The sequence below is a fragment of the Amphiprion ocellaris genome, chromosome 19, assembly GCF_022539595.1.
Source record: "Amphiprion ocellaris isolate individual 3 ecotype Okinawa chromosome 19, ASM2253959v1, whole genome shotgun sequence".
NCBI classification, from domain to species: domain Eukaryota; kingdom Metazoa; phylum Chordata; class Actinopteri; family Pomacentridae; genus Amphiprion; species Amphiprion ocellaris.
Genome location: NC_072784.1, coordinates 17,184,841 through 17,197,046, shown reverse-complemented (window position 1 = coordinate 17,197,046; position 12,206 = coordinate 17,184,841). Strand labels below are relative to the sequence as shown.

At 43.4% G+C, this 12,206-nt stretch overlaps 1 protein-coding gene across 8 annotated transcripts in view; it reads right to left on the bottom strand.

The window, feature by feature from the left end:
* LOC111562889 (RNA binding protein fox-1 homolog 3-like) overlaps window positions 1-12,206 on the bottom strand; it is a 530,604-nt gene that overhangs the window by 260,480 nt on the left and 257,918 nt on the right. The gene's annotated exons all lie outside the window — the stretch shown is intronic.

Below are 12,206 nucleotides of genomic sequence, written 5' to 3'. Positions count from 1 at the left end.
ACACACACGCTCACATGCGGGGTTGCACTTGGGCGCACAATCACATCTGACAGGTCTGATCTGCGGTCCACCTACCTCCTTATCGCTACCTCACTCTTCCACAGCACTGTGCTCTCTCTCTCTCTCTCTCTCTCTCTCTCTCTCTCTCTCTCTCCCTCTATCTCTCTTTCTCTCTCTCTCTCTCTCGCTCTCTCTCTCTGCTGCTCACACTGATGCCAGAGATTCAGCCGCTACAGGGGAGCTATCGCCCTCATCGCTGTATGTTACTGAAAGAGGGAGGGCACCATCGGATCTCCCGCCCGCCTACGCCACCCGGCCCAACCTCTCTTGCTCCCTCCCTCCCTCCCTCTTCCATCTCCACCTCCATCTCCACCTCCAATGTACAGAGAAAGAGAATGCTTCAATTGAATGAAAGCAATCCCAGTGGCATTGAGGCAATTATAGAGGCTGCTGGCACTGTTTTCTGCTTTTTTCGTCCTCCCCTCCTTTTCCTCGTTCCCTCCATCCTCTCTTGGGCCGGTGGAGGGTCTGTTTTCGCTCTCTTTCAGTTTCTCTGAGCTCCAGACATATGCCACTATTAATGTAGCTTCTGTCACTTCAGCTGTTTTGGTCAGATCACCTCCGTCTCTGCTTCAACCTTCTCAGCCTGAGTGGAGTTTGCCTGCCTGCGTGGCTGCCAGACCGTTCTCAGCCACCCAAATACCTGCCTCTCAAATCCAGAACCCGGCAGCACCATGGAGAGCTACTGAGAGGTAAAATATATTAATCCCTCTGACCTTATCGGGTCTTGGGAGGCTAGTGTGGCATGGCGTAGCATGGCACAGTACAGTGCCGAACACAAATTACTCAGGAGAAACTTTAATAACCATCTTTTATGTCGGGGTTTTGATGCTGCTGTATGTTCTGTCTGCCTTCTTGAAAATCTAGCAGTACATATATCACCATCAAACGAAGAGCTGTAAGTCAAACACCTCAGCCTCTAATCAGGTAGCCCTCCCTCCTTCCCCTCCACCCCCACACACTGCATCCCTCCAGCCACTACTGCACTTTATCTCCCCTCAATTAACATCTTCTGAGCGAGCCTCTATTATCTTAACCACACAGAGCAGAGAGGTCCTCCGAGGAGACGCCGTGGAGGACGGCTGAGCTGTGGACAGAGGGCTCCCAGCCCTGCTGCTACCACTGCAATTCGCAGGCCTAATTAAAGCCCAAGTCAGACATGACAAACTGCGAGCGGAGGTGCTACAGAAACAAACACAGTCAGAAGTGTTGCCTGCGCGGGTGCATGTAGCCCCGAGGATTCTCTTTGTGAGGATTATCTGCCAGAAAACAGGCACGTTCATGTCAACGTCATGACAACATCATCTAAATCTCTTTTGACAGTTTGATTGTGTTTATTTTCTACCTTCTGTATAGGCATCGCCACAGTGTCACAGCATCCACTATAAATCATTCTCCATATGAATGAGAGGCAGAGTAAGACAATGCCAGCATGTGGAAGCTCAAGGATTCCTATAAAATGTATAAGTGACACAGTTGGTTGACGTCATGCTTATATATGGCTAATTTCCGTTTTGTATAATACCCCCTCTGCCCCATTTCATCTGTTTGGTTGCCCTCACCAACTTCAATTTCATCCTATGAAGCCATCAAACCACCCATTAAGCCATCAAGCTGCCCTCTTTGTCCTTGCCGCTGTCTGACAACAACAGTGAGAGCTGGTGCCGCACACCCCCCCTTGCACTCTCACAACCAAGAAACCCTGGCTATTTGGTCGTCCCGGCCACCGACTTTGGCTCTGGCCAGACTATTAAGAGTATTCTATTACTGTTAGGTTAACCTGTCACGCTTGGATGTGGCTCTCTTTATTGTCTGGCTGCTGTGAAAGGGCAGGGGATAAAACTCAATCAGCGGGACAAACGACCACACATGGCACCATTCATCAGAACACGGGGTTCCCCCTCGTGGATGCTGGCCACCGCAAACCTCTGCAACTCTGCAGGGGTAGCCTTCACTCCTCCTTAAAATGTGAGCTCCCAAGAGCCAGTGTGCACAGTCAAGGATGGACAGAGTGGAGTGTTTGGTCACATAACATCTCCCTTCTTAATCACGACTCGGGGAATAGCAGTGCTATCAGGGATGTAGAAACTAATGTATCGACTAAAACCAAGTAGTGCAGCAGACGATGTGGGGGAGTGATTAAGAAAGCAGACTAGTGATCAGTGGATGACAGGGGTCAATCCCCTGTTGGGCAATTGGGGAGTGGCCTTGGGCTAGGTACTTAGCCCCAACACACAAGCTAGACACTCAACTGTCTGAGTGGATAAAATGTCAAATTCAACTTCACCCTTTGCCAAGGTTCAAAGCAAGAAGATGACAGTGAACGCTTTGGTTATTAAAAAATTCATATCGTAATGAAACAGCCGTGTTCCATCTTCACACATCCCCCTCCAGCAAACACGGTGCTCCTTTTTTCATGGGATCCATCAAGGGAGGGCCACAATTAAGTGACTAATTTGATTAGGAGATAATGTGAGTCCCACTTAATGGAAAGGACAGACTTCACAACACAGGCAGATTAGTTTGGTGGATGCCTGCTTATTAATTAAGACAGCCCTCCGTGCCCATATTAAGTCAAATGCACAGATGCAGTTTTAATGGGTCAGGGTATACACACGTAAGACAAATGGAAATTGGTAGGTGTAAAAAAAAAAAAAAAAAAAAAAAAGAAAAGAAAAAAGAAGCTGGTAAGGCTTGATGATGAAAACTATGACCATGAAATGTTTTAATTTACCTTCTACTTGAAAAAAAATTGGGTATACACTTGCATTAATTGCACATTCATAATGTAATCGGTAGCTGTGCTTGTTGTTAAAACATGCCAAAATACTTCTCAACTAGAATTTCATAGTGCACTGTGCTGTGTTTCCACTGTGTGTCATTGCACACCATAGCAACAGCAAGTCATTATACTTGTTCAAATTACCTCTCTAGCTGTCATTCAGTTTTTGTCTCTGATTCTACATAAGCCTTCAGACAAACTCCTGCTTTTCATTTATGATACAATCTGCATGCCGAACCAGTGCTACAACTTGAGCCTCATCCCTTAGAAGATTTGATAAAAACATGCAATGAATTACTTACTAATAAACTAATTTAATGTTTGAGGAAAAAAGCAAATAAACCGGACCAATTTTCTCTTTTGAAGTCTATGATAGGCCGCATTCTCGTCTTGAACTGAGTAGCTTTAAAAATGACACGTGTAGACAACAGAGTTCCCCTGTGAACAGATCTGTACCAAAGTCATTTTCTTCCTGCCATCTCATGTGATATTTCTTTTCTAAAGTCCAACAGATTTTGTTTGTAGCTCAAGTCCTGCATGCCCCAATGGTTGCCCGCTGCACACTGACAATCAGCCAGACGGATCTCCAGTGCAGCGATTTCTGAGTCCCAGTAGGAAAAAGTAAAAACCATAACCGAAAGCATGAAAGATTACTGTATTTGCGGCAGTCCTTGAGTTTGTGCTCGGCATCTGGCTGGCGTGTTCAGCCGCCGCAGTGCTCTGTCATTCCGGGCACACAACACACTCCCAAGCGCTCTATTTACGGTGGCCGAATCCCTGCTGTGTGGAGCAGGAAGGGTATAATCTCCCAGCGGTATTCTGGGTGGTGAATCTGCCGGTGTTGTCTGTGCATACCAATGGCAACCTCACCTCTGTCTAAGGAGTTATAATGTAAAAAGAAAGGAGGAAAAAAAAACGCTGCAAGCTGCTGAATGATGTGTCAAGATGTTGGAAGGGAAATGCCGGTATCTTGTAACCCCCAGTGGAGAAATACATTCATTACCCATCAACAGTAGTAGCACCAGTGTTACCACTTTGGTGGCTGCTATTCGTACCACCTGCCTCTGTGCAGTCACACTGTGCTGAATTCAATCAAGCAGCCATGTAAAACACCCACATCTATGTAGTGTTTATGCATGCTGCCACCTGCAGACCTGTGGCTCATTCCCAGGGCTATGTTGTGTACCGAGATGATCATAGGCTACGTACATCTTAGTACGCAATGTGATGGAATTTCACTTGTTAAGTTTCTGCTAAATGAAAGGTTAAGAAAGACGTAGGCTAAACGGCTGTAAAACGTGTTGTCACTGGATTACATCAAAAAAGAGTAACTCCCTGAGAGGATGCTCTGAAGGTCTGTTTAGTATATGCACACCTGCATATAGTTGCCATAGATGCATCGTATGATGAAGCCCCAGAGTGAGGAAACTTAATGAGGCCATGCAAGGGATCGTGTCTGCAAAGTGAGGTGTCAGGTGACTTCCCTCCTGGCTATATGTGCATCTCATTGGTATGTGCAGCGCAATGAGGCCTTGGCTCTTTTCTGATTATGATGTCTGCTGAGAGCCGGGCTAGCCCAGGGTGTGAGCCAAGCCGACAAGGCTGAGATGGAGAGAAGATTCAGAGAGCCTCTGTTCTCTCACCGGGGGATCCCCCACATCATTTAGCGCCTCATGCAGATCGCTGCTAGTGGCAACACAGCCCTCTGGGCCCGGGGAATTAATGTACCAAGCAATGGCAGAAGTGATTTATTAAAATAACACAGCCTGATGAGAGAGGGGCCAGGGTTGCTCTTCCTCAGCTCATCCCCATATGCCACGGAGGGAGGAAATGGAATCATGTAGCTGCTACAGCGCAAGAGCATCAGAGGAGAAACCGAGAGAAAGTGGACAGCCACTACACAAATTGTGCAACAGTCCTCGCTGTCATTGCTTATTTATTTACCCTCTTTCCATTTGAGTCAGGCCTTGTATTAAATTGATCCCTCCTGCCGCGTTTTGCCTTGTTGAACAAGCGCAAAGCCCCGTTAAGTGTCTGTGAAAGGCTGGTGATTGTGTTTGTGGCGCCCCGGGTGTGCCGCGGCCGTCCGCTCCCCTCTATCTCCCCCGGACAGACGGGATTAGAGGCTGAGAGAGGGGCTGAATGACCCTCTGGGGGGGACAAGAGACAGGCAGGCACTGAGCAGCTTGGTTTGGAGCTCACACGCAAATACACAGTGACAAATACAAGCCTATGCATGCTGCTGCACACACATTCTCTCAGGCACACATGCACAAAGTCTTTAAGCTTAGATTGCCCCCAGACAGATGCAGAGACTTGGCCACGTGCAGAGGTAGACATGCACTTATCCATGAGTACACACATTAGTTACTGTACAAGCAGAAAGCCACTGTATGTATCCTCTTGCTGCTGTTGATATAAAAACATCTGCTGCATTGGCAGCATCTGCTGTTTGATAGTTCATATCGAAGCTCTGGCATTTTTATAATTTTACTTGCTTTTTCATTCAGCTAATCAAGATTTGTGTAAATTCCTGCTGATCTCAGTCCTAACTGATATTGCAGGATGGCTGCACAGACACTCTGAATGGAAGGAGACGATGTGGTTCCCTAGCAGACATTCAATTGAACATGGGAGGTTTCACATTTAAATACATTTACATCTTACATTTCACTGACACTTCCATCAGAGTGGCTCACTATACATACAAGAGAGGCTTCATTTCCAGTGACTAAATTGCAAACACTTTCAGCAGCTGAAAAAGGAGCGCAAAGGTTAAAATAAGAGTGAGTAGAAGATAAAAAAGAGAAAAATCTCAACTGGAATCATTGTCTTAAAACAGATCTAGTGGGAAAAGGGAATACAGGCAAAGCAGATTTTTTGGGAGACACTGGTAGAAACCGTTACAAATTTAGCATGAATGTAGTGGAGTGTGGAAGTGTACCTCCTTGAGGAAAAAATGGATGCCCAGAAAAAAATAACTGTACTCTACATCTCTGAACCCTGAGAAGCTGCAGCACACATCTCCCAGCCAGCTCCATCTGCGCCACGGAGCCCCCAGGGGATGTTACTGTACGGCTCCCCCGTCAAAGCAATGGAGCAGCACTCATTCACATCAAGGAGCACACTTTGAATCCATTCAGATCAGATGATTACGATGCTGGGCACCTTCCTCGGCGGGGCAGATAAGTGGAGAGGCTCCATTCGACATTTACATCTCATACACCTCATCAAACACCGGGTCTTTGTAGTCATGTGTTACATTTGAATAAAGCAAAGTTAGAATTTTTAAGCAGTGTGGAAATTCATCAAGCCTTCCGTCCGGTGAGGCCCTTGTCTCTCCCAGCAAATAACTCTTGGTTACCTTATTCAAACTGAAAGTGGCAGGGCTCAAATCAAATCAAGTCAAATCAAATTGTGCTGGGATGAAAAAGTGAGGAGTAGGGAAGGAGAAGGAAAGGGCTTGAAAACAGCCACATTTTCTCTCCAAGTCCAGGTTCATTTTACCCTTTAATAGCACACAGTGGCAATTTACTAAATAATAGTTGAATTTGCACAAAGCTAGCTTTAAAGTGGCAACACTTTTATTTAAGACAAAGCCAAGTGCAGAGGAAGGTAAGAAAGTCTGTGCCAAGAATACAAAGATCAGAGAGAGCTTTGCAGAGTTTTATACATGTAGCGCTCAATACTGTGACCTTTCATTGTATAATTGTGTCACTCGATGTCTGATATAAGAAATATGTTATAAAAATGCATGTGTTTATCCAAATGTCTGAACAGGAGGACTAACAAAAGGAAACCCATACTGCAGAAACACACGGAGAGCATCAACTGAAAAGATGTCGTTCAATGACATGCTGTTACATTCCTGTGTATGATGAACGGATCCAGACAGAAAAAGAGCTGAATGGAGACAAAGGCAGACAGAGTAGGCAGACTTAGAGATACAGAGCGAGAAGCAACCTCGATCTGTGCCGGGTTCCTCTGCCTTCAGCTTGAACTTTCGTGGCAAAGATGAAATAAAATAACAATGGGTTACCATAGCAATAACAGTGGAGCACATAACTAAGTAGTATGAGATATGGGGAGCATTTGAGGGGGGTGGGTGTGTGGTGGTGGTGGGGGGGAATCCAGCTTTTATCTGTCAGGCGCAATCCTCCATCATCAAAGCTCTTCTCCACTTTCAGGGCCAGGACTGAAAGACACCAGTGGATCATTAGTCTCCAGTGAAGAAGACAGTCATTTATCCAAGTGTGTTTTTTTTTTTTCCTAAATTCTTTTCCACAAAAGTTGAGAGAAGTGAAAAGGGGTTTGTATGGGTAAAAAGGAGAGTAAAAGAGTTTAAAAAAAAGAAAGAGGGATTAATCTTTTTTTCAGCAAGTCAATTTCTCTGGGCACTAACCTAGCTCCCTTCAGGCTACCTGTGCAGGTGTCAAGCCTGCGGTCTGACGGGCTCCTCTCTCTGTGAAGCACTAGCCCTTTGCAGCACATCAATACACTGAACTTTTCCTGCCGAGTACCTGAGCTCTCCTGCATGACCCGCGCCTCCTTTATCTATTCTGTTTAAAGATCCCGGTTGCAGGAGAAGGAGCTTGATTACCTCCTGGGACACCCCCGCTCCTCTTTAAGTTTGCCAAGTGAGAAAGTCTTCAGAAGTTTGTTGACAGATCTCTGCTGCAGTGGGAGAGAGCGATGGACATGGTAACCTTGGCTCTCCAAAGGACAAACGGAGAGTTTTGAAAAGATCAAGCAGGAGGGATTTTGTTTATGGAGATGGACAGGAACAGGACGGTACAGGGAACACAGGTGTGTGTGGGGGAATATATATATATATATATATATATATATATATATATATATATATATATATATATATATATATATATATATATATATATATATATATACAGCACCAGAGCTTTCTAAGATTCCTATCCTACTTATGGACGTGTGATCAAGCCAAGCATAAAGCACCATCACAATCCCTTTCATGAGAAAAGGAATATAAATGACAGCCTAACAAGTTAAAGGAAAGAAAATGTGTGCAGCGTCACAGAAGACATTTAAATGTGTTAAACTGGCTAGCTTTTATTCTTTTGCTGTTTCAGTAAATGCAGACATAATTGTGTTGCAGAGCAGTCTAACACGGGTGCTTGAAAATAAAGAAAAATATGTTTTGTTTTTCTTTGTTCTTTTTTTTGGTTTGTTTGTGTGTGTGTGTGTGTGTGTGTGTGCGTGCGTGTGCGTGTGCGTGCGTGTGTTTAAGAAATTGTGCTTACTGCTTATGTGAAAATCTCTGTTAATCATTTCTATAGAGCAAAGAAAAATGAATTAAATAACTGTTAGACCAATGAAAAATTTGTTTGCACCTTTCAGCATTCAGACTTTTAGTATTTATGATGAAATGTACGATTTTAATGAAATTTGCATTATTTCTTTTAGACACAAAGATGGGGTACATAAAGCAGCAGTTAAAAGCAACTTCATGGTGAAGCAGTTCAGTATTCTATTGATACTGTGAATAACGGATCAGGAAACTTTAATAACAAAAGAACAGTTGTTAAATACAGACTGACTATGTAAGTGTCCCTGAACATTTTGAAAAAATGTTATGTAATCAAACAATTTCATGTTTGAGCAATTTTGCATTGCAGGAGAGCATTTGTAGCTTATTTGCCAAATCTGCTACGATCAGTTGACATAACCAATGGTGTGATGTCAGTATTCTTTAACTGACATATGATTATTCTATTTTTGTTTTACTTCGGGCCATTATACAATATGTTTTTCTTCAGTATCACTGCATAAGTCTTGCAGCATGGTATCAGGTGTTTTTGGCTCCAGTCATTTTTCAGCTGCAGTCAGTTCTACAGTTTCAGAAAATGGCAGCTGCGGCAGTGTAAAAGTTTCCAAAGTCCCAAGGCTTTAAATGTATGGGGGTATTTCAAATGACCACAGAACATAAAGGTGGTTTGTAAACTGTGCAGCATTTTTGCAGCATACAAATGTAGAACAGCCCATTGCACAATTCAGCATGAAAGCACTCTGTTTGCTTCTTTCCTGCTCTCTGTGCTGATGTAAACTGTGTTTACACCCAGCTGAATTTCCATTAAAGCTGTTGTCATTTACATGTTTTTCTGTTTCTGTTGTCAGACAACTGAACATGTATGAAATAGTACTGAAGCACGGTTCATTAGGACTGCAGTCACTTTGAAGCTTCTGCTCAGTACTGCTAAAATCCTGATTGTATAACCACACAAACTCTGCAAAACATCCATAAGTTAAAGACAACAGTTGTGCTATGCAGTGGGCTATAGTTTCATAGAATCTGAGCTACTACCTAAAGTTAGACAACAATTAAATAACAAAGAGAAAAAGGATTTGTTTTAGATGCTCTGTGTTCCACTGTGACCACGATGCACTTTGTATAACATGCAGACTTTTTCACTTCGTTAAGGTGTTTAATACAAACCTGAAAGTTCTTTTGGAGTTGCAACAATAAGTTACTTTTTTATTTGATTTTATTTTCAATTTAGCCCTACAGTTTTGCACTTTAATATTTAAATTCTTGACATTTTATATGGTCCAATGGTATATAATTTGCCAAAATACAATTAACCTAATTCATTTTACTCTTTCAATTAATCAAATTAATTATTTAGTTTAATCAACTAACCTGTAAAATAGTAAATGGATTGATCAATAGAGAAACAGTCATTAGTGGCAGCCCTATTATGTGTACAAGATATAATAATGTACACCACACATCTTGTCAGTCCTGCATATTCATGCTTTAAGCTGTGATTTTGACTCCAACAGGAAAATTTGATCATACAGAAACTATTTTCATAATCTCTACATAATGGTGTTTCTGTGAAAAAACTCTGTTAGTTTTACAACAAAAAAAATAAATAAATAAAAAAAATCCAAACAATGCTTGTGGCAAGTGTTACACAGGTGAGCATTCAGGCAATGCAGCGTTGAGACTGCAGTGTATTTGGACAAGATGATGAATATACCATACATCTAGTCAAGCCTGTATAATGGATCCATGTGTCAGGGTGTGACTTCGAGGTGTTTCCTGAGGAGCGCTGTGTGTTTCCAGGCCTTTATGAAAGCCGGCCGGTTGTGTAAGTCTGTGTGTGCGCGCGTGTGTGCGTGTGTGCGTGTGTGTGTGTGTGTCTGGCTTTGTAGCTGCTGGGCTCCACAGGTACACAGGCCATCGATCACACGGTGCGGCCATTATACACAGGCAGGGGTGGAGGTGGATAATGCTCCCACCGCTGCCACTGCCGGGGCCTCGACCGCTTGAGGGTCAAGCGTTTGGCTGGCCAGCGGTAATCAAGCCGACAGCGGGCTGCCTGTCTGCATGACAGATAACGTCACTAACACTCATCTACACACACGAGCACGCAAATACACCCAGCCCGACTGCACACACCCAGTCTAATGGGCTGCTTTAAAACACGTGCAGCCAAGTAGCAAAATTTGGAATTAACAAGCAAATTTCATATGAAATGATGGCGTCACAGAAATTTTTATTAGAGGATAACTTCTTCACTATTTCTTCAGATCAAAATTATGGAATAAAATACACTTTCTAAGTTTATAATGAAGCAATATGATATTTAAAAGTGCAAGCTTTGCTGTTTTGTGTATTTTACTAGTTTTTGTCTATATATAGCATGAAGGGATAATCTGTATCAGATAACAGGACAAACTAATTGTTGGCTTTGGTCTCGGGGGATTTGTTTATGAACTAAAAAAAAAGATAAAATAACCAGTGTTCTCCCTAAAACTGCTGTATGAGATATTTCTGCAATAATGCCGTAACCTCATTAACTTCAAACCTGAGGAAATGAGGCAGCAACAAAGAGAAACGTACCACCCCTAATTGTACAACTAGCTGAGGAGGGAAGATTCAAAACGGGTGAGTTAAATATAAAACTATTCCTGTAAGCAGCGAGCCTCCAGAGGTTTAGAGACAGGCTCACCAGTGACAGCTCCACCTGTTCAACACCTCCACCTTCACCACTCAAAAACACACCAGACCACGAGGTGTGAGTAAGCTGATGTGAAGGTTCTACATTAAGAAAAAATCTAAAATATCATTTACATCCAGATGCTGTTTGTTGTTGTCAACATCTAAAAGTGACCCCAGAGGGATGTCTATAGCCCAGTTAAGCAAAAGAATGCAAATAGCAGGTAAAGACAACAACAAACTGTTTCAAATTTCATTTAAACCAGACTGTATTTGCTAAATTTTCTAATTTGCAAAAGTATCCAACACACATGCAAGTCGTCTACTTAAAGTCAAAACATCTGCTATTTGAGCTTCCAAATGGCAGGTGGAGGACCGAGCGAAAAGGAAACGGGTGAGACACAGATGGGGAAGGAGACCGAAAGAGAAGGAGACAGAAGGAGAAGGATACAGAAATAGAGGAGAGCAGATAAAGAGAGGGGAGAGGATGTGGTGAGGAAGCAGAGCGTAGTAGAGCCGGCCGCTGGGACTGTGAGGAATGAGCTGGCTGTGCTATAGGAGGCCTTAATGAGCATTCTCTCTAAACCCTGGAGAGTCTCTCTACAGCTCTCGCCCAATCTCTGTCTTTTCTCACAGCCAGCGAGGTACAGACACACGAAGCTGGTTGCATGATGCCATATGCACAGATGCATAAAGAAGGTAAAGAAGGATGAACTGAAACATGCACACAATCACTGCTCACTGGTGAGTGTGAATTTGTCCAGATATAATTCACTGTCACCTCTGCAGGGCACACAGGCGTTTAAATCCTCTCTCATAATGAAACAACATTAACGGGCTACGTGACACAGTTCTCTCTGCTCCTGCAGACAACACTAATATCTTGCTCTATTTCAATTCCATTGCATTAAATTGGTACAGTGAAGTCAGCGTGGATCCTAATAAACCAATAAACACCTCGGAACCAAAGGGAGAAGTGTGGCAGCCGAGCTAAGATAATAGCCACTTTATGCATTAGCAAAACACCTGGTAATAATGGCTTCCTACTGTAGGTCCGTTCTTTTTTTTTTTTCTCAGCAGACTAACGTGCCCTTGATTCTCTCATGACTTATAAGTCCTCCCAGCTGTAGTTATGGATGGAGGGGCACAACAGACATACCCTTGTAAGTGTCTGTGTGCAAAAGTCTCTGTTTTCATCCCCACCCCTTAAAAACAGGCCCTTTATTTTTCCCCAGGAAATGGCTGAATGACAAGGTATCCGGCAATCCTGAATTATGGCTTGACGTGTGCAGGCCTGAAAAATGGAAAAATGATGAACAACGGGACAAAAAATTCAGGTGACGGGAACAGCTGTAAATCTGGTTCTGGGACAAGGCAGGAGAT